Source organism: Xyrauchen texanus, chromosome 43, assembly GCF_025860055.1.
Source record: "Xyrauchen texanus isolate HMW12.3.18 chromosome 43, RBS_HiC_50CHRs, whole genome shotgun sequence".
Classification (NCBI taxonomy): Eukaryota; Metazoa; Chordata; class Actinopteri; order Cypriniformes; family Catostomidae; genus Xyrauchen; species Xyrauchen texanus.
The window spans coordinates 15,836,708-15,862,371 of record NC_068318.1 but is presented as its reverse complement, the minus strand read 5'-3'; the positions used below and the strand labels follow the sequence as shown (position 1 = coordinate 15,862,371).

Here is a 25,664-nt window from a genome sequence, read left to right as displayed (position 1 = left end):
CGCCAGTCAGTAGCCATGACCGTCTGAGAGCCAGCGCCAGTAGCCATGACCGTCTGAGAGCCAGTGCCAGTAGCCATGACCGTCCAAGAGCCAGTGCCAGTAGCCGTGACCATCCAAAAGCTAGCGCCAGTGGTCGTGCCCGGCCCAAGAGTCAGCTCCTCCCGAGCCTCCCAGGGCTCCATCTCTCAAGTCCCTCGAGTCTTCCAGGGCTCCTCTTCCCGAGCCTTCCAGAGCTCCGCCTTCCGAGCTTTCCAGAGCTCTGCCTTCCGAGCTTTCCAGAACTCTGAATTCCGAGCTTCCTGAGCTTTCCAGAGCTCCGCCTCCCGAGCCTCCTAGGGCTCCTCCTCCTGACCCGGTCCCTGTCCTGTGGCCTCCTCCCAGGCCTCCTGACCCTGTTCCCGACCTGTGGCCTCCTCCCAGGCCTCCTGACACGGTCCCTGTCCTGTGGCCTCCTCCCAGGCCCCCTGACCCTGTCTCTATCATGTGGCCTCCTCCCGGTCCCCCTGACCCAGTCCCCATCCTGTGGCTGCCTGTCTGCCCTTTGTGCCCCCTTGGACTGCCTGTCTGCCCCTTGTGCCCCCTTGGACTGTCGTCTGCTTTGCCCTGGCCACCCGATGGACTCTCTGTTTTGCCCTGGCCGCCGGTTAAGCCGTCACCCCTTGTTCCTGTTCCCCTTCATGGACCTGGCCCCCCATCCCTCCCCCTGGTCCTCCACCGTTCCACCTCCCTCCTGGATTTTGTTTTGTTTTTTAGTGATGTCTTGTAGCGTCTGGTAGCCGCTCCGTAGAGGGGGGGTCATGTCACAGTGTCTGGTTTGTTCCCTGGGTTTTCTAGAAGCGCTTTCCCTGATTGTCACATTTCCTCTTGTACTACATTTCCCATCATCCTGTTCTGTCACTCATCACTGATCATTACACACAGCTGTTCCCACTCACATTGTTTGCACTGGTCTATTTATACCCTGTCTGTTTCTGTGTTAATTGTTGAGTCCTTGCTTTATGTCTGTTTAATGTTACCAGCACCTCTTATTTCTTGTCCCATTGTTCCTTGTTTCTTGGACTCTTTTGTATGGATTCTGACTCCTGCCTGGTTGACTACGGATTTTGGATTACCCCAATAAATGCACTTGGATCCTAACCTTTTGTGTGTGTGTCATGACACTTTGACCTTAACTTCACACAAACACCTACTGGATCCCCCGTACCCCACCCCACTACTCAACATTCACTTAAGATCTGTGAAGAGGAGGTGTGTCAGGTCTTCTGGAAACACAAGACAAGGAAAGCACAGGGCCCAGTTTTAGTTTCACCCACTTGTCTAAAATCCTGTGCTGACCAGCTGGCCCCCATCTTCACACAGATCTTCACCGGAGCAGTGTGAAGTTCCCTGCTGCTTCAAACGCTCCACTATCATTCCTGTCCCAAAGAAACCCAAGATCAAAGTACTTAATGACAGACCCATCTCGCTTATGCATGTGGTCATGAAGTCAATTGGTGTTGGCCCACCTGAAGGACATCACTGGACCCTTTCTAGATTACCTTCAATTTGCTAATAGAGCAAACAGGTCTGTGGATGATACAGACAACATGGGATTGCATCATAACCTGCAACATCTGGACAGACCAGGGACATATGCAAAGATCCTTTTTGTGGACTTCAGTTCGGCTTTCAACACCATCATCCCAGCTCTCCTATGGAATACATTAACCCAGCTCTCTGTTCCCATGCCAATCTGTCAGGTGATCACCAGTTTTCTGACGGACAGGCATTCCGCTAGTGAGACTGGGGAAATTCACTTACAGCATATGAACGACCAGCACTGTCAAGCTCCTAAAGTTTGCAGAAGACACTACTGTCATCTGCCTCATCCAAGATGACGATGAGTCTGCATACAGAAGGGAGTTTGAACGTGATTTGAAGAGGGAGACCCACATTGACTCTATTGTTAAAAAGGCCCAGCAGAGGTTGTAGCTCCTTCGCCAGCTGAGGAAGTTCAACCTGCCACAGGTGCTGTTAATCCAGTTCTACTCAGCAGTCATTGAGTTGGTCCTCTGCACTTCAATATCTGTTTGGTTTGGTTCAGCTACAAAATTGGACATCAGATGACTAAAAAAGCCAGTTCGGAGTGCTGAGCGGATTATTGGTTGCCCCTTGCCCTCCCTTCAAGAACTGTACACTTCCAGAGTGAGGAAAAGGGCTGGTAAAATCACTCTGGACCCCACTCACACAGCCCACTATCTTATTGAACTGTTGCCTTCTGGCCAACGCTACAGAGCACTGAGCACCAGAACCATCGGGCACAAGAACAGTTTTTTTTCTCTCAGGCCATCATATCATGAACAGTTAAAACTATACTATAATTACACGCAATACACAGCCTAGTCAATTATATTATATAACAAATCCTATCTCTTTTACATTACATTCCCTTGCACTGTATATAACAAATTTGTATTTGTACATACTATACTGTATGTATATTTTTGTCTTATAGTGTATTTTTATATATTCTTATATTTCTATTCGCTCTTTATTTGTATAAAAAAAAAAATTATTATCTCTGTTGTTGTATTGTTTGTGCATTGCTTGGCAATAAAGCTCATTCTGATTCTCGTCTGTCCTAGATCCAGTCGGTCCTAGTTATTTGTTTATATTCTGGTTTATGTTTCATTTCTAGTTATTTGTTTATATTCTGGTTTATGTTTAATTCCTAGATATTTGTTTATATTCTGGTTTATGTTTCATTTTATTTTTCTCTCACTTGTGTTCCCTGTTTGTTTCAGTTGTTTAATACAATTATTTTATTTTACTTATTCCTGCACTTGGGTCGTCCTTTCTGCTTAAGTTCCCTGACAGATTTTTGCATTGAATTCAGAGTTATTGTGAGTGAGACGCGTAAAAGAGCAAGTGTCTCGCAGTGTTTTGGTACTGTATATTTAAGAGAGTGAAGTTGAATGGTTTCATTACTGCATTTGTGCAATATATGTTTTTAATGTTTTTGTTGTTTTTGATCATCAACTGAATGTAAAGAACAGAAATTATATTAAAAAAAACGTTATTCAATGACAAATGGGATCTCATCTTTGGACACATTACAGTGAACAAGTCAAACCAAACTTTTACTATCAGCACAAAGTGAAAGGATCTCGGTACTGAACTAATAAATCACTGGTGAGTGCAATATGAGAATTTAATCAGAGATATCTTAAGTCACATAGCGTGGAATTTGGTTGCACATGCAAGTGATTTACTCACATTGTAGAGGGTTGCTAGAGTAAAAGATAGATCTTGGGATTTAAGAATCAATATAACGATTGTTCAAATGAAGATCACAATGCACTGGAAGAACAATATTTTTACCCAGCCCTAATGCCCTGCTCCCTTCAGAGTGCTTACTTCAATGGCTCTGCCCTTCAGAGTAAGTAGGGCAAAGGGATACTCACTTTTGATTTCAATTCACCAACAGTTTACAGTATGTTAACATTTTGGGTTATTTCCCAAAAAGCACCCCTCCAGGTCACAGCAACAGAAAAATATAATCAACTAAATAAACTCATGAATAATCAAATAAAAGCCATTAAAGAAGGCTTTAAGGAAGCAGGAGGAGAAGCCATTGACAAATGAATGAAGGAGACTCAGGACACCACCCAGCAGGAAGGCAAATGGATGTGAAAAACAAAAGGGGGTAAAAAATAAAACATCTCAACCTCTGTTTGGTGAGACAATCAATATATCACCATGGAAACCAGGATCCTTTTATTTAGAAGAAAACACACACACACACACACACACACACACACACACACACACACACACAAAGATCCCCCATTTAGCCTTAACAGACTGTAGGGGCAAGTGCTGTTAGCAAGCACCTATGAAGGCTGGAACAGTACACAAGGGGGTGGGTGGCCAGCACCACATTTATAGCATAACACCCTTGTAATTACCAGTTTGTAACCCAAAAAATGTCCTCGTAAACCACCCACTCCTGCACACACATGGTTCAGATTTCAAATAATAAATGAGTTCATTTGCTAAATATATTTTGCTTTTGGATATCACCTAATGCGATAAGAGTTCAGTGAGGATGTTAATAAAACTGTATGTTTCGCATTAGTCAGTCTGGTCTGTAACGCCTACCCTACAGCTGACTGCTGTGACTCATGGCTTATTCACAGCACTGCCTTTAAATTTATTAAGTCGTTTTTACACCAATTTGTTTCAATCCCACCTTTTGCACCACATTGAGAACAAACAGTCCTGCTTTATTGTGTGGGATGTGTGTAGAGAGAATAGATGTCTCTTTCATTCCCCTTAGCAGCCTCTCATATTAGTGCACATGCATGTGTGTATTCCTGAAACACATTAGTAAATATGCATCTGCTTTAATTCCTGTTAGTTCAGACAAGTCAGGTGTGAAGAATGTATATGTATATAGTTAGGAGGCCTGATGTAAACCACACTGCCTCTTGTCAGAACTCAGGAGAGTATGCCAGTACACAGCAGAATTATAAACTTTTATACACATTCATTTTCTAGTGCAACTCTTTCTAGTTTCTCTTGCGCAGAAATGAATGTAGAATATGGATCGTATCAGCTCCAATACTGACTTTTTAACCGGATTGGGTATCGGTCTGATGAGCCCAATCCAAATCCAATACTTTGTGTCATGGTTGTTACTGTCTAGCTCCAAAATGGCATCAGAGACCTAAAAGCACCATTAAAGTAGTCCATGTAACTCATGCATTTTATTTAAAGTCTCTTGAAGATATCAGATAGCTTTGTGAATCTCAAAAGTTTGCATTTAATAAATATAGTCTGCAAGCGAAGCATGCTTCAGCAAATGAGCGGTGCTCTGTTGTGTCACACATGCACAGCACATACCGGCTCAGACACCCTGCTTTTTTAGTTCTCAGAGCAGTGAAGGCTTCACACAGATTACAGCTCACATGTAGGTGCTCAATAGTTTGGTTCGCTTAAAACATGCATTGAGATCGGAACCAGAGGAGCAATTCACCAGATTTTTGATGAAAAGCATATTAAACTACTGTGAACTAGCCCACAAACAGTCAATCTTAAGTCACCATTTTCCTGGAATGTTCCTTCAAAATAAAAGCCCTAATGTTTAGTTAAGAAATTAAGACTAAAATAAATTATTATTTTATAATAAAATTCTAATATTTGTGATTATTATATTTATTATTATTAATAACAATAATAATAATAATAATTATTATTATTGTATAATTATTATTATTTTTATATTAAATTACAATAATATTTAACTTGACTAAACTCAAATAATAATAATAAAAATAAAATTTGTATATAATAATTTTATTTTTCTCTATTTTATAATTAAATAATTACTATTAGATGTTTTTATTTCTTTACATATAAAACAGTACCCCAATCAGTTCCACAGAGTGAGGTATAGATATTATAAACTGATTAAGAAATCAACACCTGGTATCGGATCGGTATCGGCCGAAGCTGAGAGTTCAGGTATTGGAAATGGATTGGGAAAAAATAAATGAAAAAATGAATGGTATTGGTGCATCCCTAATGGAGAATGGTCTCATCACAAATAACAAAGTTCAAATATGTAAACTGTCCAATATAAAATTAATACATAAAATTAGGTAGGCTATCACTTTAAGCCTGAAAACAATATTTTAAAGCACACAAAGTTATTCATAATGCCATCTAGGACACATTGTAAATTATTGTATCTTTTCATTATACAGTATTACAAAAATATAACCCCACTCATAGGTATTGGCTACCTTTAAAGAGTAAAAGGCATTACAACACATGCATTTATTCATATAATACATTAAACCCAGTTTAATGTGATATATTATGTGCTATCATGTGTTATAATGCATTTATGGTTATAATACAACCATAAATTGTAATGCAATGTAAACATAATAATGTTGTTTATAAGGAATCCTAATGCATTACAATCCAAATCTTTATTAAATAATGCGTTACCAAAAATTTGTATTTGGTTCCTGCTTAGTTACATGAGAGCAGACTGTCGATACTACATGAAACACAGATTTTCCTGTTATTCACTCTTTTGTATCATTTTCTCTCAGGCATCATTATATTCAGGGCCAGTACAATCTAGGCCTGCCAAACTACATGCAGACAGACATGCCAAATTCCCAAGCAGACCACACACACATAAACACAGATATTAACACGGCTTAAAAAGCAGCTCCTCACTGATTCTCCCACCTCAGCGAGTTAACCCACACATGAAAGTGAGTGAGGTGGGCAAAGAGAGCCAGGCAACAGTCTCCTGAGGGCACTCTTCTCTATTTAGAGATGCCCACAGCTTACTAAGGGAGGGATTAAACACTCACCGCTAGCCAAGCTAACTGGGCCTAAGTGAGAAGCTCAGAGTAAGGCAGAAGACAGAGCTTTGGCTAAAAAGACAAAATTCCCCGGTGGCACACTCATGCACCTGTGTGTGCTTCCATATGAATGAGTATATTGCTTATACTGTTTTTAAATGTAAAAATATTTGCAGTCAGAGAGATACAGTAACCCACAGAAAAAAGTGCCACTGAATTACATATCAATATTTCATGGTAAATGCCAATTGTTTTGGAGACAACCATGATAATTCCATGGTAAAACCATGGTAATCTTTAAAGTACCATGGTATATGAGTATGGTAATCAAATAGTACTACAGTATGCACTATATCAAAATACTATGGTATTGTTGGAGATGTGATGCTGGTTTTTGGACACTACAAAGAAAATACCATAGTCAAATCAAGGAAGTCTTTCAAGTATCTTATAGTCTCATTTAAGTGCTATGGAATATGAGGATGGCAATCAAAATATACTAGGGAGGTAAATCGTAAATAATTTAACAATTCAGGTTCCGATTCCCTTAACAATTCAGATTCCTTAACGATTTAATTAACAATTCTTTCTTTTTAGGAATACAAATTTGAAAATATTTTTTATTGCCTTTACTGCCACAAAAATCCACTGATTACAACAAAACTTGTAATATGTAGGACTATCTTTAACTATCTTTAGGAGACAAAGTGCAACATCACAAGTAACGTTACAGTAACAGTTCTTGATTCATTTCGAGCTGGACGTGACGGAAGACTGATTTGAAGACCCTGTGAAATCAAAATGAAAGTTGTGCCACTTTTAGTACATACCTAGCTTTCATATATATATGCCAGTGTACTACTAAAGGTTGGCAAAATTTATTTTCAGAAGATATAAGCATTTAAATTCTGCACTCTCGCTCTTCCGGCTAGAAAGACATAGTCAAGTCATGACGTCAAACTGTACCAGATAAATTTTGTCCAATCAAATGCATTCTAGAATGAGAAGGCACCCGCCCCATTAATCTGCTCACCGCACATGGCTGTGTTCTCACCTGCGCTGCTGATTTCATTGCAAGGCACTTCAAAGGGAGCACAATCCATGTTGCGGAATGTTAAATAATAATCACTGTAGAAGTGAGTTGTGACTGACCGTTATCACCTTTCAGCCCCCTGAAGCCCTCAGCGTAGAGGGTAATTGTCTTTGAAGGGAATAGTGCATCAAGACCATAACTTCTGATTGGAACGCACTCGCAAGAGTTACAGAGGTTTCTTGGGAAGTACATCACGAGTAAGTTTTTTGCTCTTTCTATTTAGTGTAGTGTTATTCAAAACATTGATATGTTGTAATGTTTTATTCGCTTGTTTCTGATTCATCTTCATGACTTGCAAAACAGCTCCTGCCTGGTCATTAGTAAAGTCTGCAATGCACTGTTTTTGTTTGTAACAGGGTCAGTTTGATCTTTGTTCGAATCTCAAGTCAGTGGAAAAGCAGCCGAACTAGGTTGAGATCGCTCAGTTTCTGTACAGTTTCACTATCTAACAGCACAGCATCATGGTGAACAGAGAAATGTGTGTGTGTGTGTGTGTGTGTGTCTGTATGACTACACTAATTGGCTATTTAAAAAAATGGCACAAGCTATTCAACAAGTCCCGCCCCAACTTCATGTTTCAGTAGGAAATACGCCAGCAGTGTAAAGTAAGCTGTGCTTTTCAATGCACTACATGGCTCAGAAGAGTCATTCGTTTGTGAACCGCATTACACTGGTCATGCTGTGTGTCACGCGGCTCTTAAGAGTCACCTGTTTGGGAATTGGACAATACTGGTCAATCTGTTTGTTTTGCGCTGTAGACTCATTAGTGGGGCAACACTGCCACAGCAAGAAACACTGTCAGTGAGTATTTTATTATGGTGTTCCATCCGCATTGGTGAAAAAATGCATGTTTAAAAACTGTTAATGGAACTGAAAGTCATGAAACTCATTCAGTTCTAGTTTTTCAAAAATGAAAGAAAAAAGAAAGAAAGAAAGAATAAGAACTGCTTGTTGGCTCCCAAACCTAAATAGTACCATGCAATATATAAAATACCATTGTGTTGTTAGAGATTATGTTTGGTGGACTTCGTTTTTTGGACACTACCATACCATGGTAAAACAATTGTATTCTTTGAAGTACCTTAAAGTATTAAGTGGCATGGTATATGAGTATGTTAATCAAATAGTTCCATGCCATATTTTAAAATAACCTGATATTGTTGTTGACGTGGCCTTGTGGGTAGACCTAAGTTTGAGTTTGGTTCTTGTCATTTGCTGATCGAGTCATCTTCAAACTGTTCTTTCCTGTCACTCAAAGTAACCTGTCAAATAAAAGGTATTTATGTTAGGAAAGTAGCACTTCATAATACATTTTTGACTCTGAAGTCAAAAATGCGAGTCTTCGACTTCGCGAGTCTGAAGTTGATGGAGTTGGATGGGGATAGGTAAATCTGTCAAAAGTTATCTCTAAGCTCCAAACTTTATCTTCTGCACCTACTTCACTTTTCATTCAATTCTCTTTTTTCCTCTTTTGGAAAAATGAACCTGATCTCTGGCACCTAGTCTTGTTAGATGAATGTTGGGCACATGAGGAGAGGGTGTATGAGCAAAAGCCAAAAGGAACAGGTGAAACAGAGCCACGCTCGTTCCGGAGACGTTGGCCATTCCTGTGAGTGTATATGTGAACCTGAAGAAAAGGGGAGGGCTGTGATTTAGCTCGGGGTCCGGGACAGCCTGGATGGGTCCCATCCATCTTCCAAAGTAATTACGCATTGACTCTCCCCATTGGAGGAGGGGGGATGTCTGCCTCTCCATGGCTTTATAAATCACCACTCGCTACAAGTAGCAAGCCAGAGGGAGAGAGATGAGAGCTTTAGCATTGTGTTTTTATGCTTGAAGAAAAAAAACTCTGCAACCACTGACATGCCATATAGAACATATCCTTTTTGTTGCTTACCCTTGTAGAGCAAGGCTAGTTTATGGAGAGTGAAGAAGATGTATTTCAAAAGAGATAAACAGGGACAAATGATAAACTCTACTCCAAAACAACAACAACAACAACAGCAACAACAACAACAACAACAACAAAGTGTCAGGCTGGTCTGTTTGCTAGTTTTAGAGAGGTTGTAAGAACTTGGAAGAAAAGCTGAAGACTATCTTGGATAGTCTACTAGGTTAAACCCGCTCAGACCACAAAACTAGCTTAGGCTGGTTTAAAGATATAGTTTACACAAAAAAGAAAATTCTGTCATAATGTACGCACCTTCATGTGTTCCAAACCAATATGACTTTCTTTCTTATGCAGAACCCAAATGCCAAAATTGTAGTGAATATTCTGGTCTATCATTTCAATACAATGGCAGTATATAGAGTTGAAGTCAGAAGTTTACATAAACCTTAGCCAAATACATTTAAACTCAGTTTTTCACAATTCCTGACATTTAATCATAGAAAACTTTCCCTGTCTTAGGTCAGTTAGGATCACTACTTTATTTTAAGAATGTGAAATGTTATGAGTAATTATAGAGAAAATTATTTATTTCAGCTTTAATTTCTTTCATCACATTCCCAGTTGGTCAGAAGTTTACATACATTATATGTAGTTAGTATTTGGTAGCAGTGCCTTTAAATTGTTTAACTTGGGTCAAACTTTTTGTAACCTTCTTACAATAAGTTGCTGGAATTTTGTCCCATTCTTCCAGACAGAACTGGTGTAACTGAGTCAGGTTTGTAGGCCTCCTTGCTCGCACACGCTTTTTCAGTTCTGCCCACAACTTTTCTATCAGATTGAGGTCAGGGCTTTGTGATGGCCACTCCAATATCTTGACATTGTTGTCCTTAAGCCATTTTGCCACAACTTTGGAGGTATGCTTGGGGTCATTGTCCATTTTGGAAGACCTATTTGTGACTGAGCTTTAACTTCCTAGCTTATGTCTTGAGATGTTGCTTCAATATGTCTGCATACTTTTACTTCCTAATGATGCCATCTATTTTGTGAAGTGCACCAGTCCCTCTTGCAGCAAAGCACCCCACAACATGATGCTGTCAACCCATGCGTCACGGTTGGGATGGTGTTCTTTGGCTTACAAGCCTCACCCTTATTCCTCCAAATTTAACAATGGTCATTAAGGCCAAACAGTTCAATTTTTGTTTCATTAGATTAGAGGACATTTCTCCAAAAAGTAAGGTCTTTGTCCCCATGTGCACGTGCAGACAGAAGCCTGGCTTTTTATGGCAGTTTTGGAGCAGTGGCTTCTTCTTTGCTGAGCAGCCTTTTAGGTTATGTCAATATAGGACTTGTTTTACTGTGGATATATATACTTGTCTATCTGTTTCCTCCAGCATCCTTTGCTGTTGTTCTGGGATTGATTTGCACTTTTCACAACAAACTAAATGTATCTCTAAGAGACAGTTTTTATTACTTCAACCTAAGTGTATGTAAACTTCTGACTTCAACTGTATGACTAATTTTAAAGCTGCACTATGTAAGGTTATTTGGTTAAAAATAAACAAATTGCCATTATTAATTAAGTACATAAACAATAAGTGTTCAAAACAATGGCCTTACTACGATTCATTTTGGTAAGCCTAAAAAAATTATTTGTATTTTAAGCTGTGGCATGAAATCGCTGGCTTATGTAATTTCTCTTTGCGTCATGACGTCATGTCTGTAAACAGGTAAGAAGTGCCGGCTGTCACATGTTCCAGCGAGGACGCTGTTCAGTTCAGCCAATCATAGTAACACAGTTCAGGATGAAATTGCTGCAGTCTTGATGGATGTTTATCTGTTATCTATTTTACCTGCAATAATGCTTGGTATTGAATACAGTATGTTGTCTGGTAGGGGTAATGCTTTTATAAATCGAACATTACACGTGTGTTTACCGATCGCGATCCGTTGTCGGGGGAAGTTACTGTGCATGTTTACTAATACGCAGAGGTGGGTATTTTCCGCTCTCGTAAAAGTCCCATTCAATAATCTCTCAATAAATTACACATTAATTCATGTAATAATTACTAGAAATTTTTCCAAGCCTCTCTTCTTATTGACAAATTCATCCAGATCTGACAAGAGCCCTTAAAGGGATAGTTCACCCAAAAATTACAATTCTCATCATTTACTCACACTCATGCAACTCCAGATGTGTATGACTTTCTTTCTTCTGCTGAACTTAAATTATGATTTTTAGAAGAACTTCTCTGCTCTGTAGGTCCATACAATGCAAGTGAATGGGTGGCAAGGCAACATTTTAAAGCTAAACAAACAATAATCCATACGACTCTAGTGGTTAAATCAGTATCTTCAGTAGCGATGTGATAGGTGTGGACGAGAAACAGATCACTTTCACATTCTTCTTGTGTTTTTGGTGATTCACATTCTTCTCTGCATATCGCCCCCTGCTGTCTGACAAAAAATTACAAATATTGATCTGTTTCTCACCCATAGATTACTTTTCTACTGCCTTTATGTGCTTTTTGGAGCATCAAAAATTTGGCTTACAGAGCTAAAATAATCTTTTAAAAATCTGAATTTGTGTTCTGCAGAAGAAAGGAAGTCATACTCATCTGGGATGGCATGAGGGTGAGTAAATGATGAGAGAATTTTCATTTTTGGGTAAACTATGTCATTAAAGTGATAGCTCAGCCATAATTTAATATTCTGTCATCATTTCTCTACCCTCATGTTGTTCCAAACGAGTGTGAGGCTTTGTATTATGTGGAACACAAAATATGTTAGACAGAATGTTAGGGACTTACAGTCTCGGTCACCATTCACTTTCAAAATATATATATATAAAACAAATTCACTGAAAATAAATAGTGACTCAGGAAAACATTCTGTCTAATATATCCTTATTGTGTTGCATGGAAGAAAGAAAGACATACAGGTTTGGAACAACATGATGGTGAATGTTGACAGAATTTCCATTAATATTAATAATAATTCTGTAGTACATGTTCAATGTGTATTATGTAATGGAATATAGGGGAGCTAACGTCTATTATGTCATTTGTGAAAGTAACGAGTTACTCACTACTTGAGTACTCTTTTAATTGGACACTTTCTTACTCTTACTCAAGTTATTATTTATGTTAGTACTTTTACTTCTACTTGAGTAATTATGTTTTTGAAGTAATTGTACATTTACTTGAGCACAGTTTTTGTCTACTCTACCCACCTCTGCTAATACGTAAGACTTCTGAAATTGACTTGTACATATTATTTTCATGTTTAATAGTATGTTTTATCCACATTATTGCTCGTTTTATGTTTATTGGTATACAATGATATTAGGCCAACAGTTTCACTTGCTTTATTAACTGCCGTGTTAATTTTTATTTCATAACCGCTTAAATATTTCGTCATGTTATATGCATTAATTTTAGTCAGCTTTCCAAAAATGACAACATTTTTGTCAACGAATATAATATCTTTTACATGATGATGACATGCAAAATGGGCAAAAAAGTGTCAAACTGTAACAGACCAAACTTTTATCAAATATTTAGAAAAACAATTATAAACATTTTCTAATGTAAACATGTATTGAATTGATACAATTTTAGATCAAACAACAGCACAGCTCTAATAAAGATGAATTGTAAGTAATTTTCAGAAAATCTTGACATCTGTTGCACATTCATCAGCATTGATTTGAGTGCTAAGGAATGGAAGTTCCCGCATAAACACGCATAGCCAATGTAAGCAAGCTTCTTTCAAAGCAGTCATTACAAGGAAAAACGTATTATATCCCTTCAGAAGACTTCATAATAGGATGAAAGAGTTGCATGGACTACTTTTATGATATTTTTGGGTCCTTTTTTAAGCTTTAAAGTGAGTCACTATTAGTATATAATATATCGTACTATAGTAACATTTCTCTGTTTGTTTTCCACATAAAAACGAAAGTCATATGGGTTTGGTACAACACAAGGGTGAGAAAATTATGACAGAATTTTCATTTCTGCGTGAACTGTTCCTTTAAATCGTTTTATTTTTTTTCTCCATCAGGGAAGTAGGTTATCACCAAATAATATCTCAAAAATTGAGGGCCACCAAAAAGAGACATGCATTAATTCACTGTACAGGGCCATCAGTTTCCCGCTCAGTGAACTGTTGCGATGTGCTTCTGTCTTTAACATCACACACTTGCCTTTAGGGAATGTTTGGCCATTTTCTCAGTCATGTTGCCTTTCAACACAGTTACCACAAACACAACGAGAGTCAAGTTCTCAGTCGTCCTGTCTATCTCTGTCCCCCTCCAGACAGAGTGATTGGTGGCACTGGTCCCAGCTGGGCTGGCATATTGATTGGGGGTCGTGAGGTTGCCCCAGCTCGATTTGTTTCCCTCAGAGACAGGACTGTCAGTCAGGCATGCTGTATGTCTGATTTAATGGCAGCAGCTATGAGAGTGATTGGAGTACATGAGTGATCCCTCTGCTAACATGGTGATATGTTATCAGCCTTTTGGGACTTTGGCTATTCTGTCGTTCCCGTTCAGAATAAAGGGTAACGAGAGATTATAGGAAAAAAAGAAAAGAAACCCTATGGTAAAGAGGGATTCTGGTCAATAAATCAAGAAATAGAGTCAAGGAAACAAGCAAAAGATATAAGCTACTTAGGTTCTGACTTGAATTATTCTTCATTGCCAAATATTTTAGCTTATGCCATTCATGAACTTTAAATGTGACCGAAAAAAAAAAAAGGAATGCTGTACTCTAAGTGATGGATTTGTTGTTTTACAGCAGGCCAACGCAACTTTGGCAGCAAAACAAACTAGGCAGCTTCATTTAATTTCTGGATCTGGCCCACCATCAACATGTTCCCACTCTAAATCTGTCGCTGTCCACAAGGAAGAGGTGCTGAAAACTCTACGGGCCATGCTGGCCAGCGCTTCTTCCTCTACCGACAGCAGCAGAACCCAAATTTATACTACTTATTTCCAGGGTGTTTCTGCTACCAAATCATTTTGAATTACTTGTCTAGTGCAGGCTATAATTTCTGCAACTTTTAGATGCATTCGTGCAAGACACTCTCAACTGAAATGTGTAAAGCTAAAATGCACAATCACATTGCTGCATGTGTCACTTAACCTTTCTTTTATCATGTAACAGTAATTTTAATGATTCTTGCACACCACTGAACACTGAATGATGTTCAGGTACTGGACAATTACACCGTGAATTGTAGCGGGCTGTTAAAAATAACCCAGAGTCTACAAGGTGCATTAACACTTTACTGAATACAAATTTATGGAGCCATTAGGTCTACAGCCCGATTTAAAGGTCAAATGATACGTAATGCAGTTCAATTTCAAATTGCTCGACATCAACAACAGAGCGTATTCAAGAGCTCTCTGTTTTGTAGATTGAATTTCTCTAATCAGTTTAAACGGACAATTTTAGCATATAATATAATCTGAAAGAATACATAAATAATATTGTGTGACGAACTGCAACGCATACGGAATAACAAATTGCATTCTGAAAATCTGCGTTGGAGTGCAAGAGTCACTGATGTGCATTCAGAATGCATCAATCGATCAGTTGCTGACTGAGTATGAATGACTCAACCATCAACCCAGTCAATAGCTAGTATTCATTATAAAATCAGATTCATATTGGTGCTATTCTTCATTTTTACATTAAAACAGGAGATATTAACACATGCTGCATGATAACAGCCATGATCAGAAGTACTATTCAAGCTGGTGTGGTCTGTTAAATGAAACGCCAACACATTTACAAAAAATGTTGTATAATGTTGATCACCACAAAATTCATTTCAACTCAATTCAAGGTTACAGTGAATCACTTTAAGTGATCATTTTTAGAGGGTTTAAAGACAGAAATTTGAAGCATAGAATTTTGATAAAAGTATAGATTTACTGGAAGTACATCTGTTTTTACGAGCCGCATCAATAGGTGCCAGCTCACCTCAACACAACTCACAGGCAGCGCAGCCACAGAACAAGAACCACTTGAGCCTATTTGATGTTTGAGAAATTACCAAATCTCTTGGACAGTCAGGTAAGCAAATAGGTAGATTTTTCATATTGTAACCAATAAAATATATGATGCCTTTACACATTATGGAAAGGGGATTAAAAACATACACATCATATTCTGAAATGCATAACATATGATCATACATTTGTTTTCGTATCTCGTATCACTTCTAGCATGTGATCTGTTGTGATACGTAATTTGGAGTGTAGGCAGAGTCGTCGGGGATTCGTCAGTAGCGTCTTGTAATTTGTTTACCCCTGTCACCGATTCGTCATGTAATTTGAAAACGCTACGACTTCCATGACAAGACAGACAGTTGTGTAATATGAATGGTACCACGATCCGACGTCTACTCGTGTAGTGTGTAGGACGCATAAGTTACTGTCTTTAAAATGAATAACTTTGAAGCCCGTCTCTCAGAGATTGTGTGGAAGTATACTTTTTTACATGATTTGCAACACAAAATCTACAAAGACAGCATGGCCACGACAAATGAGTAGAGAGAGATTTGAGTTTATAAAAGTGAAAGCAGCCGTGACAAGTTTAATAAAACAAAGAAGCAACACAGTGCTAAAAGGAGCAGTCCACGGAAAGAATAACCTGTAATAATAGCTTTACTTGTGGCTGGAACAGTATGTTAAACACTGTGACATCACCCAAAAATAACTAATTTTAAAACAACGTCACGCGTAGTATAAACGCCGGCTTCGCTCGCCAAGGGTGCTTTAGTTCATCCAGGAGAAAAATTGTTCCTTAGAATATCTTATAAAAATGTGGCATTTATGACGCTGAATACAATTGAGACTCTACAAACTCATCCATGTATATAAAGCCACAATTAAAAATTGTGCAGACAGAACATAAGAACGCATAGTGAGTGGTGGTGGCGTAGTGGGCTAAAGCACATAACTGGTAATAAAAAGGTCACTGGTTTGACCCCAACAGCCACCACCATTGTGTCCTTGAGAAAGGCACTTAACTCCAGGTTGCTCCGGGTGGATTGTCCCTGTAATAAGGGCTCTGTAAGTCACTTTGGATAAAAGTGTCTGCCAAATGCATAAATGTAAAAAATAAAATGTTAAATGCATCCTGTCTGTCAGAACTGGACACACTGATGAACTCAATGCAAAACAGGTTGCTTGAATTGTATGCTTGTTTAATGAAATTAGATTAAAACAAAAAACTTAGTTCCTAAGCCACTTTTTGTCCAATCAATGGTTTATTCATCTGCCACCAAAATGCTACATACTTCATACTGAATTTCAATCCATATGATAAATTAGTTTTAGGCCCTACATATTATATTTATAAATATTTAAATTATAATGGATTATATATGAATTTTCTTTATTTGGTGGCAATTCTCAGCAAATAATGATGAATGCAATTAATTTGATACATTTTTAAGCGATTGACAGCCTGACTGGTTGTAACCCATGCGTTGATTATGTCATATTATATAATATTTAGGACTTGAATAAAACCAGTTTATTTAGATGTTTCCACATGCAGAACATTTTTATGTTACCTGACAATTTATTTTTTTTTTTTGCAGAGTAGTACATAGGTTGATGACGAATGATGACGTATTTTGTACCAAAACAGAGCACAGTTTGAAAGCTAGAGAGAAGTTGTCAGGACAAATGAACTCTAAGCAAAGGCTATGATTTGCATTTTTGGCAGATATTATATCCCCCAAAGTGCTACAGGAGTTACAGAAATGGGGTGTTTCATTTCCATATTTTTACATTTGATTGAGTCCAAACCTAATTTTGATTACCTTGCCTCCCTGCACTTAACAAATAGAGGGCCTGACATGTAGGTCCAGGTCTCAACCAACAAAAGCATCTAATCTCTCAAAGGCAGGTGGGACGGTCAGGAACTTTAGGCCATTGATGAGATGAAAGGGTGATGAGACAATCAACATTCAGAATGGAGAGAGGAAGCGTGAGGAGGAATTTTGGGAAGGCTCAATGATGTGATTACACTGGGCAGCACTCGACTATGTTTAACACTCAAGGGAGGGAGGGTCCACACTAAAACTTGAGATCAATACGCAATTTTACAATCATCACCTCATCCATAATTGGCTTGAAATGAACCCGCAGAATGTCAATATCAGTTCGAGAGCGCCACCGTTCACTCAAGTCTTCTTGTACCGGCGGATGAGTCATTAAACACACACACTAGATAAACTCCCACCATTCAACATCATTTTTATTGGTGAATTTTCCACTCTAAAATTCTGCTGCAATAAAGGCAGATGCTCACCTTCGGGGCAACGTACTGTGCTTGAAATAGGACACATTTTACATTCTGTAATTAATTTGTAATGCTTTATTTATACCATTAGGTTAAGATAATGAAGGATGGCACTGCACTTAAAGTGCGAAGAAGTTTTGCTAACCCTAAGACCTTAAAATAAAGAATTACAATAAAATGAAGGAATGCCTAAAAAGAGACAGCAGACCAATGGACCCTTTTCACAGACTTTGATGAAACGTTTCTGCCTTACATAGCAGCATAAATCTAGCAAATATATATACATTACCGGTCAAAAGTTTTGAAACACTTACTCATTCTTTATTATATATATATATATATATATATATATATATATATATATATATATATATATATATATATTTTTTATTCACATTTCTGAATAATAGTAAAGTCTTCAAAACTATGGAATAACATAAATGGAACTATGGGAATTATGTTGTGACTGAACAAAATCCAAAATAAATCTAAATTGTGTTCTATTTTAGCATCTTCAAAGTAGTCACCCTTTGCCTAGAATTTGCAGAAATGTACTCTTGACATTTTCTCAACCTACTTCTTGAGGAATCGCCCTGGGATGCTTTTTAAACAGTATTGAAGGAATTCCCATCTATGTTGGGCACTTATTGGCTGCTTTTCTTTATTATTTGGTCCAAGTCATCAATTTCAAAAACTTTTTTCAAATAAAATTTGTTTTATAATTAAATAAATTAATATGGTGGCGCAATTATTTTTGTCTACAAAACTAATTTAAAACATTTAAGCATACGCCTTCAGATCAAAAGATTTTTAAGATCATGAGAAACATTTTAGTCAAGTGTTTCAAAACTTTTGACCAGTACTGTATATTTTCAATTATGTTGTGAAAATGTATAACATCATTCTTAGTGTTAATGTCAGCACTGCTTCGGTGGGTTTCAAATACAGCTGCTGATGGACTGATCATAAATTAGCCATTTTTCTTTTCATCTGATTGCTGTAATCGACCTCTATTTTTCTCCTTTTTAGAAAGTTGCGGAAACATAATAGTCGACTTTTTCTTTTGCTGTCAGAGCAAATGGGAAATCAAAAATAATATTTGCTGTGGTTTCCCATTCACTGCTACTGAAGTTTACACTGCTATAGTTTACTATAGTAATGTGAAAAAGGTTTTGTGATACATCTGATTGCCTGCGTGTCTGTTTCCTGTCACTGGTGTGTTTGTTTGGAGTTTTCCAGGGCTAATGAAGCTCTATAACTCTTCAACAAATGATTAATTAAATACAGTTTTCAGAATGGCATGGCAAAACTGCATTAGTTTTTTTTCTTTCCAAGCAGTGTGAATAATATTTTCTCAGCAAAATGATACTTTCACGTTTCATTTGAAAATGCACTTTTCCCCAAAAAAACACAAGGTGAACTCTGTGGTTTTCTTTTATTCTTCTTGTACTTTTTCATATTTTTCTCACAGGTCCTTTCAGATTCAGGTTGAGCATTGAAGATTGAGGGAGTGTCATGTTCTCAGGAACATTAAAGCTCAGCACCATCCTGAAAAATATGTTACTGAGGGATTACAGGGTTTTTTCAGACCTGAGCAAAACTCACGATGAGTGGACACTCTGGCCTTTTCATTGCTCTTCAAGATAGACCATGGGTGTGGTATTAGCATGTCTATCTGTGGATTCCAGGTTGTAAAGAAGAGGAATTATCTGAGAAAGCTGTAAAGTCACCATTCTCACTAAATACTTCTTTAGAGCTTCAAAATATCTCTGCATTTACTCATGACAGGCAGGAAACCTGACTCAGCAGTAGGTATCAATGCAACAGAGGTGTGCAACTCAAATGCTTTCTCGGGTAACTTTAATAAATTGTGTTTTGTGTGGTAAAATCTAAATGAACTGATTTTAAGTCAAAATTACTATTTAATATGACTAAAAAGAGCTGAATACAGCATAGATCCTTAAAGGAAAATATTTGGTGAAGGTGAAGTTGACTAAGGCTATCATTCTGCTTGACATCTCCTCTTCTGTTCCATAGAAAAAATAAAAGAAATATAGGTTTGGAACAACATGAGGATGAGTACCTGACAGAATTGTCACGTTTGGATGAACTAAACCTTTAAGGTAACAATTGATTGTTACCAATTTTTACAGTGAAGGTGGACCCTCCCAGTGAAGGTAATCTCCCCTATTTATGAGACTTGGTGTATGTACTGCTCAGAACATTGGCAGGTCTCTGTCGAACAGGGTGCACACTGTGGTACACATATCATGTGTGGAGGCTGAAATATAGATCTAGACGGGAGGAGGTTGTCAGGATCAGCCAATGATTCATTGCTTGTGGCAATGCTGTCTACAGTGAGTGGATCATGCTGCACATGCTGGGACAGAGATAATGGCACACACATGTCTGAGCACATCAGGCCACATAGTCCAACAATTGCAACTTTACTACAACATACAGTACCAGAGTCCAGCAAGCGTGTACTACAACCAGACAATAATGCAAAACTCAACTGTTGCTATCTCAATGATCATGGCTTCTTAAAAAGATGTAAAAAAAAAGGATTGCATATCAGTTTGAGACAGATTGTTAATAATGCCTGTTTATGTGAGATGATCTCAGTCACATGGCAAACCGCAATAGAAATCAGTTGGCTTGTTCAAAAAAGTATAACCTTTACTCCCATATAAACCAACGAACAATGTTATTACCATTTTACCTAAGTTTAACCCCCAAAACCTAACCATAAAGTGCAACCCAAACATAACCCTGATTATCAGAAAATTACTGCAGGAAAGAAAAACATTGGGATTTTGAATGAGTGTTCTTATGATTTTTAACCCAAACCCTAACACTTAACCTAACCATAAAGTCTAACCCCTTGCCCAAACCACTTAACCATAATTTTAATAGGAAAATAAGTTTAGTGTACCATGGGTGAGAGAAAACAGCAGGGTTTGGAATGAAACAAGGGGAGCGTTAAGGTTATTGGCATACATCTGTCATTTGTATTTCATATATGGAATGAGTAACCCAATTTTTTCACTGGCATTTCCTTTCAGAAAGTAAATTGTTGGATAGAAGGCTAGCTAAAATGTGATACCTGTATTGTAACAATTTTAAATGATGTTTGTGATTGGTGGGTCCCTATGACTGGAAAGGTTGTCCCATTTTGTACGAGACAAGTTGTATAATATCAAACAACTGCGACAGAGTTAAATTGTTGAGTAAAAATTGCATTTTAGCACAAGAGACAACTTAACTAACGTCAAATTTATAAGACCACTGTAAAAAAATTAATTGTCAGGTAACCTAAATTGTGTTTCATGAGGTAACATCTAAATTAACTGATTTTATTCAGTCTTACTAAAACAATCTGGCAAATTAGGTTACATCAACTTCCAGACATTATTATGGGTTAGGTAAAGTAGAAATACATTCTTGAAGGTTAACTTTTTTCAGTGTAGGCAGAGGTCAATATTTCGAGTGAGATGGAAGCTTTCAAATAATTTCTGCATGGGCACAGACTGGGCTATGAGGCAGTGGATTTAAAAATGTTGTTGTGCATGTGTGAATGAACAAAAAACTATAGAGGCTTTGACCTTGGCTATTCCTAAGGGGAAAGGTAAGAAAAAAGAGAGTGATCATGATCATGAATTATTAATATAATTACCCCTGTTTTGCATTAGTCCACTTCTCGCAATACACTGAATCAATAAGACCTCTATTCTTCGTCTCCCTCAAAATTGCAACTGTCCATCATGAAAAAGACAATAAAATACTTAAGGACCTTCCTGATTTATTTAGAAAGCCCATTTTAGGTGGGCCTACACTAAAACCCATCCCTTCCATTTTTGCCCAGTGCGCTGAGAATTTTAAAGATTAATAAGGCTGCAGTCCATGTGAGTGCTTCCCAAGACAGCATACACACACTAACAACAGGCAGCACAGAAGGGCACATGGAGGGAGATATATCAAGCGAACACTGCACTTTTCTTAATTATTTACCTGTTTGGAGACTTGGACCGGCCTGGGAAACGAGCATCTTACATCACAAACACTCCAAACAGCCCTGGGTGTTTGTTGCTCAGCTCACATTAACGAAGGCCTTTTGCCATGACTCCAGGGCATTCCGACTGTGCTTCATCTATCAACATATTGTAAGACTCATTAAAAGAAGGTCTGACATGGGCATTCAGTTGAAGCACTGCAGGAAAGTTAAAATGGAGGAATGAGTGTTTAGAAGCAATCAGACTTTTGAACTCTTGATCTCTCATGATCAATTTACTGGACTTTATTAATCTTACACTGGACTGTCATAAAATATATTCTCTCTTAACAACACTCTGGCAACTGACAGCCTGGATGTCAATACAGCACAATACAACCTATTGTATATTTTATATATACTATTTTTAATGTATACTGTGTATTCTATATTGTGTGTATGTGTATTCTATACTGTGTGTATTGTATACTGTACATTGTATATTGTGAGTATTGTATATTTGTATTATGTGTATATTAGATATGCAAATTGTGTTGTGTAAATCAGATGTTTATTGTAAATTGGTATATGTCTCATCATTGTAATGACTGCTATGTTGCTCGGAACGGCACCCAAGACTTTTACCCACTGTTGCACTTGTGTATATGGTTGAGTGACAATAAAGGGATTTGATTTTATTTGATTGTGCATTTGCAGGGGAAAAAATCAAGCAATTGAAAATGTTGTGTCAGTTCAAGTCAAAAGATCAGATTGAAGCTCAAATTCTAAAGAATTGAAGACTTGCCTTTTCCTTCTTTAGGAGTGTGTCACCAAACAGAGGTCTTGACATTTTTAAAGGATTATTCCAGGTTCAATAAAAGGCAGGCTTAATTAAAGCAATTGTGGCATTATGTTATTAACCACAATATGAATTTCAACTTGTCCCTCTTTTTGTTTTAAAAAAAAACCTAAGCAACTAAATATATAAATAGAAATAAAATATTGTGTATTGTAAAAAACTTGTATTGAAATTATAAAATTATGTGAGAAGAAATACATCGCTCAACAACTAAAAGAGATCTCCGGTTTGCATTGGAGTTTTGGTAAAAATGTATTTGCCTGACTATTATTGTCTGACTTCTTATTATCCAGCCTATTACAAGAATACTTGCCAAATAAATACATAAATGGGCATTTGAAACATTGATTTGAGTTGAAATTATTTAATTAACTTACTTGTAGAGATTGAACAATGCTCCAAAAAGCAGGAAAGATGACTCGCATTACCTGTATGAGTGGGCTGATACATCTTAATCCTCGGATGTGCGGTTGTTACTCAGAGAAATCAGACCTCTAGATGGCGCCATTGACCAGTCAGAATCAAGTAGAGCACAGTGTAATAAGTGATTTTATCAAACCAAAATCACGCTAACACGCATATTGTTTACGTTTTGTGGCTATACTTTTGAAACAGTGAGTATGTGAACATTTACAGACTTGATCCCTTTCACATCCTTTGCAAGTGCCTCACTGTAACCCAAAGTTTTGCTTTTTTTAAAGAAAACGAGGGACATGTCTAAATACATTTTGTGTTAATCAACATTTTGCCACAAATACTGTCGATTGAGCTTAAATTGTAAAGTTGTTAGACAGCATAATGGATACAGTAGGTATAACAGTGAAGGCTCCAGGCCAAATCATCTACACAGACTCATGCTTTTAAACCAACTACCAGTTTGTCTCAATCTATGTGATGTACAGCAGCAGAAATGTGGAAAAGAAGGAGCTTTAAGCAACATGAAGAACTCACCTACTACATCACACAAAAAAACGTAGACAGATTTAAAACCACTAAACGATCTCTATCAAGCAATATCGGACATTAAACTGATCAACCACCACTTTCTGGTTGAGAAACAGGCATATTCTCAGCCTTCAGAAGAACAGAGGTCTCCTTGTCTGTGCTCAATTCTGCCATTGACAGAGCACTGCCCCACTACCACAGCATATAAATGTGCCCCTCGCATAGTTGTCTATGGGAGGGTTGGCTTCCTATACACCTCATGGTATGGATGCATGGGCATCGTAGGTGTGCAGTTGGGAAAGGTGGGCTGTCTGGTCACCTTGATACGCTTTTCTCCATCCTACCTCACACTTACGTAAATGCCATTAAACATTTAACAGGAGGCGGTGGGAAGTCTGTGGGTTGCGGATGTTTGCCATCATTCAGGGTGCATTACCATTATCTATCAAGTGCAAAAATAAATCAATCCCCACGTTGCCAGAGGGCCGAGCGATGGATGCAATTAGAGGCGTAAATGGCTTCTCAGCCGGTAAAGACATTGCCAGGCCAAGCGACAGAGACGCATCGAGATCTCATTTGATCTTCTGATCTAGATCTTTGATGAACGCGTCGTGATTCTATTTGAAGCAGACGTGACATGCGGACATTGGACAATTGTGTCAATAATAAAAGCTCTATGAAAACCAACAGGCAAGGGCTGTTTTTATTGCCCAACCAAAGCGCATCTTGATTTCACACATGTTTAGTGAATGTCTAATTAGACAGCGCGTTTCTCAACGGTGCGCAAAGACCGATGCTAAAGCGTCCCTCGCGCATCTGCACACAAAAAAACATGGACCATCATCATTTTAGACAGATGAAACCCGCTTACCACAATTCAAAGTCGATGCCCGGTGTCTTCGCTTCTTTCCCGAGGATTATTCAGACTTTAGTGCAGAAGTCGGTGTTTATGCCATCAGTAATTGTTTAGATGTAATTCGTCATGAACGTGTCGCAGGCTCTCGCGTATCAATTCACCTTCCCCGCGTCAATCCGTTTCCCAAAATAATAAGTCAATACAAAATAATAACAAAGAGAAATACGAACATGGAAGGAAATAATACATACAAAGCAAAAAATTAAAATAAAATAAACACCTTAAAATTGGGGGAATAAACACCTCTTAACCCCCTTCCTACTCCCTTATCTTTCCTTTTTTCCCTGACAACACCCCTGTCGCTCCCGACGGCGAGGTTACCACATATTTTATCGCTAAAAAGGCGGGAGGGAACAGATAAAATAAAAAAATAACAGAAACAAATGCGTATAACGCATTAGCGGCTAACTCAGCGCACGAGACACAGGTCCTCTATCGTCATGACGACTCATTTCAGAGTCCGTTCCCTCAGACTGCATCAAAAAACACAAAATAGCAAAAACCATACGGTAGCACGACTTCTCATTTACTCTCTCTGTCTCTCTCACTCACAGTCCTCTTCTTTTGTGTTGCTACCGGAGAAAAACAATTGGGATTTTCTTCGTTTACCTCACTGGTATCTAATCAATCGTATTACTATTAATATTATGATTAAGTCCTCTTGCGAACAATAATGATGTCATTTGGGTTTCAGATATCCATTCTTCACTTCAAGCGCAGCTGTCAAGATTCAGGAATCCTGAATCGCAATGCCCACCTCTCTCTCTCTCTCTCTCGCTCTCTCTCACACGCACATTTAACAGCTACAGCAGATTGATTGCAATTCTTAGCACTACCTCCGGTGGCTGTAGCGTCCCTTACGTTCACGTTTTCACATACTGACGCTTTGTCTTTACTGCATTTACATTCCGTGCTGCTGTTTTGAGTGCTCTTGCCCAGCTCTAATTGATTAATCAACGTGATTAGGACGTGAATTCACGTGAACACTCTGAGTGGTCCTCTATGGTGAAACATTTCTCCCAACATGAAGAGCTGCATCGGCGTGACGTCAGAAAAACTTAAAGTGACGATTCAATGCTCTCTTGATCGTCATCTTTCAAATGAGCTCACGGGGACGTGACAGGTGCACTGTGACCACTAAAGGACTCAAAAGTAAGGATATGCTCAAAACTGGTGTGTGTGTGTGTGTGTGTGTGTGTGTGTGTGTGTGTGTGTGAGAGAGAGAGAGAGAGAGAGAGAGAGAGAGAGAGAGAGAGAGAGAGCATTATTACCACTGATTTATA

The 25,664-nt window shown here is 38.1% G+C and overlaps 1 protein-coding gene across 3 annotated transcripts in view; it reads right to left on the bottom strand.

Annotated features, from left to right (window-relative positions):
- LOC127635630 (neuroligin-2-like) overlaps positions 1-25,109 on the bottom strand; it is a 121,742-nt gene extending 96,633 nt beyond the window's left edge. For all 3 annotated transcript variants that reach the window (XM_052115786.1, XM_052115787.1, XM_052115788.1), the window contains exon 1: positions 24,337-25,109. The gene's annotated coding sequence lies outside the window, so the exon portion shown is untranslated. The remainder of the gene's footprint in view (positions 1-24,336) is intronic.
- Between the last annotated feature and the right edge of the window lie 555 nt (positions 25,110-25,664).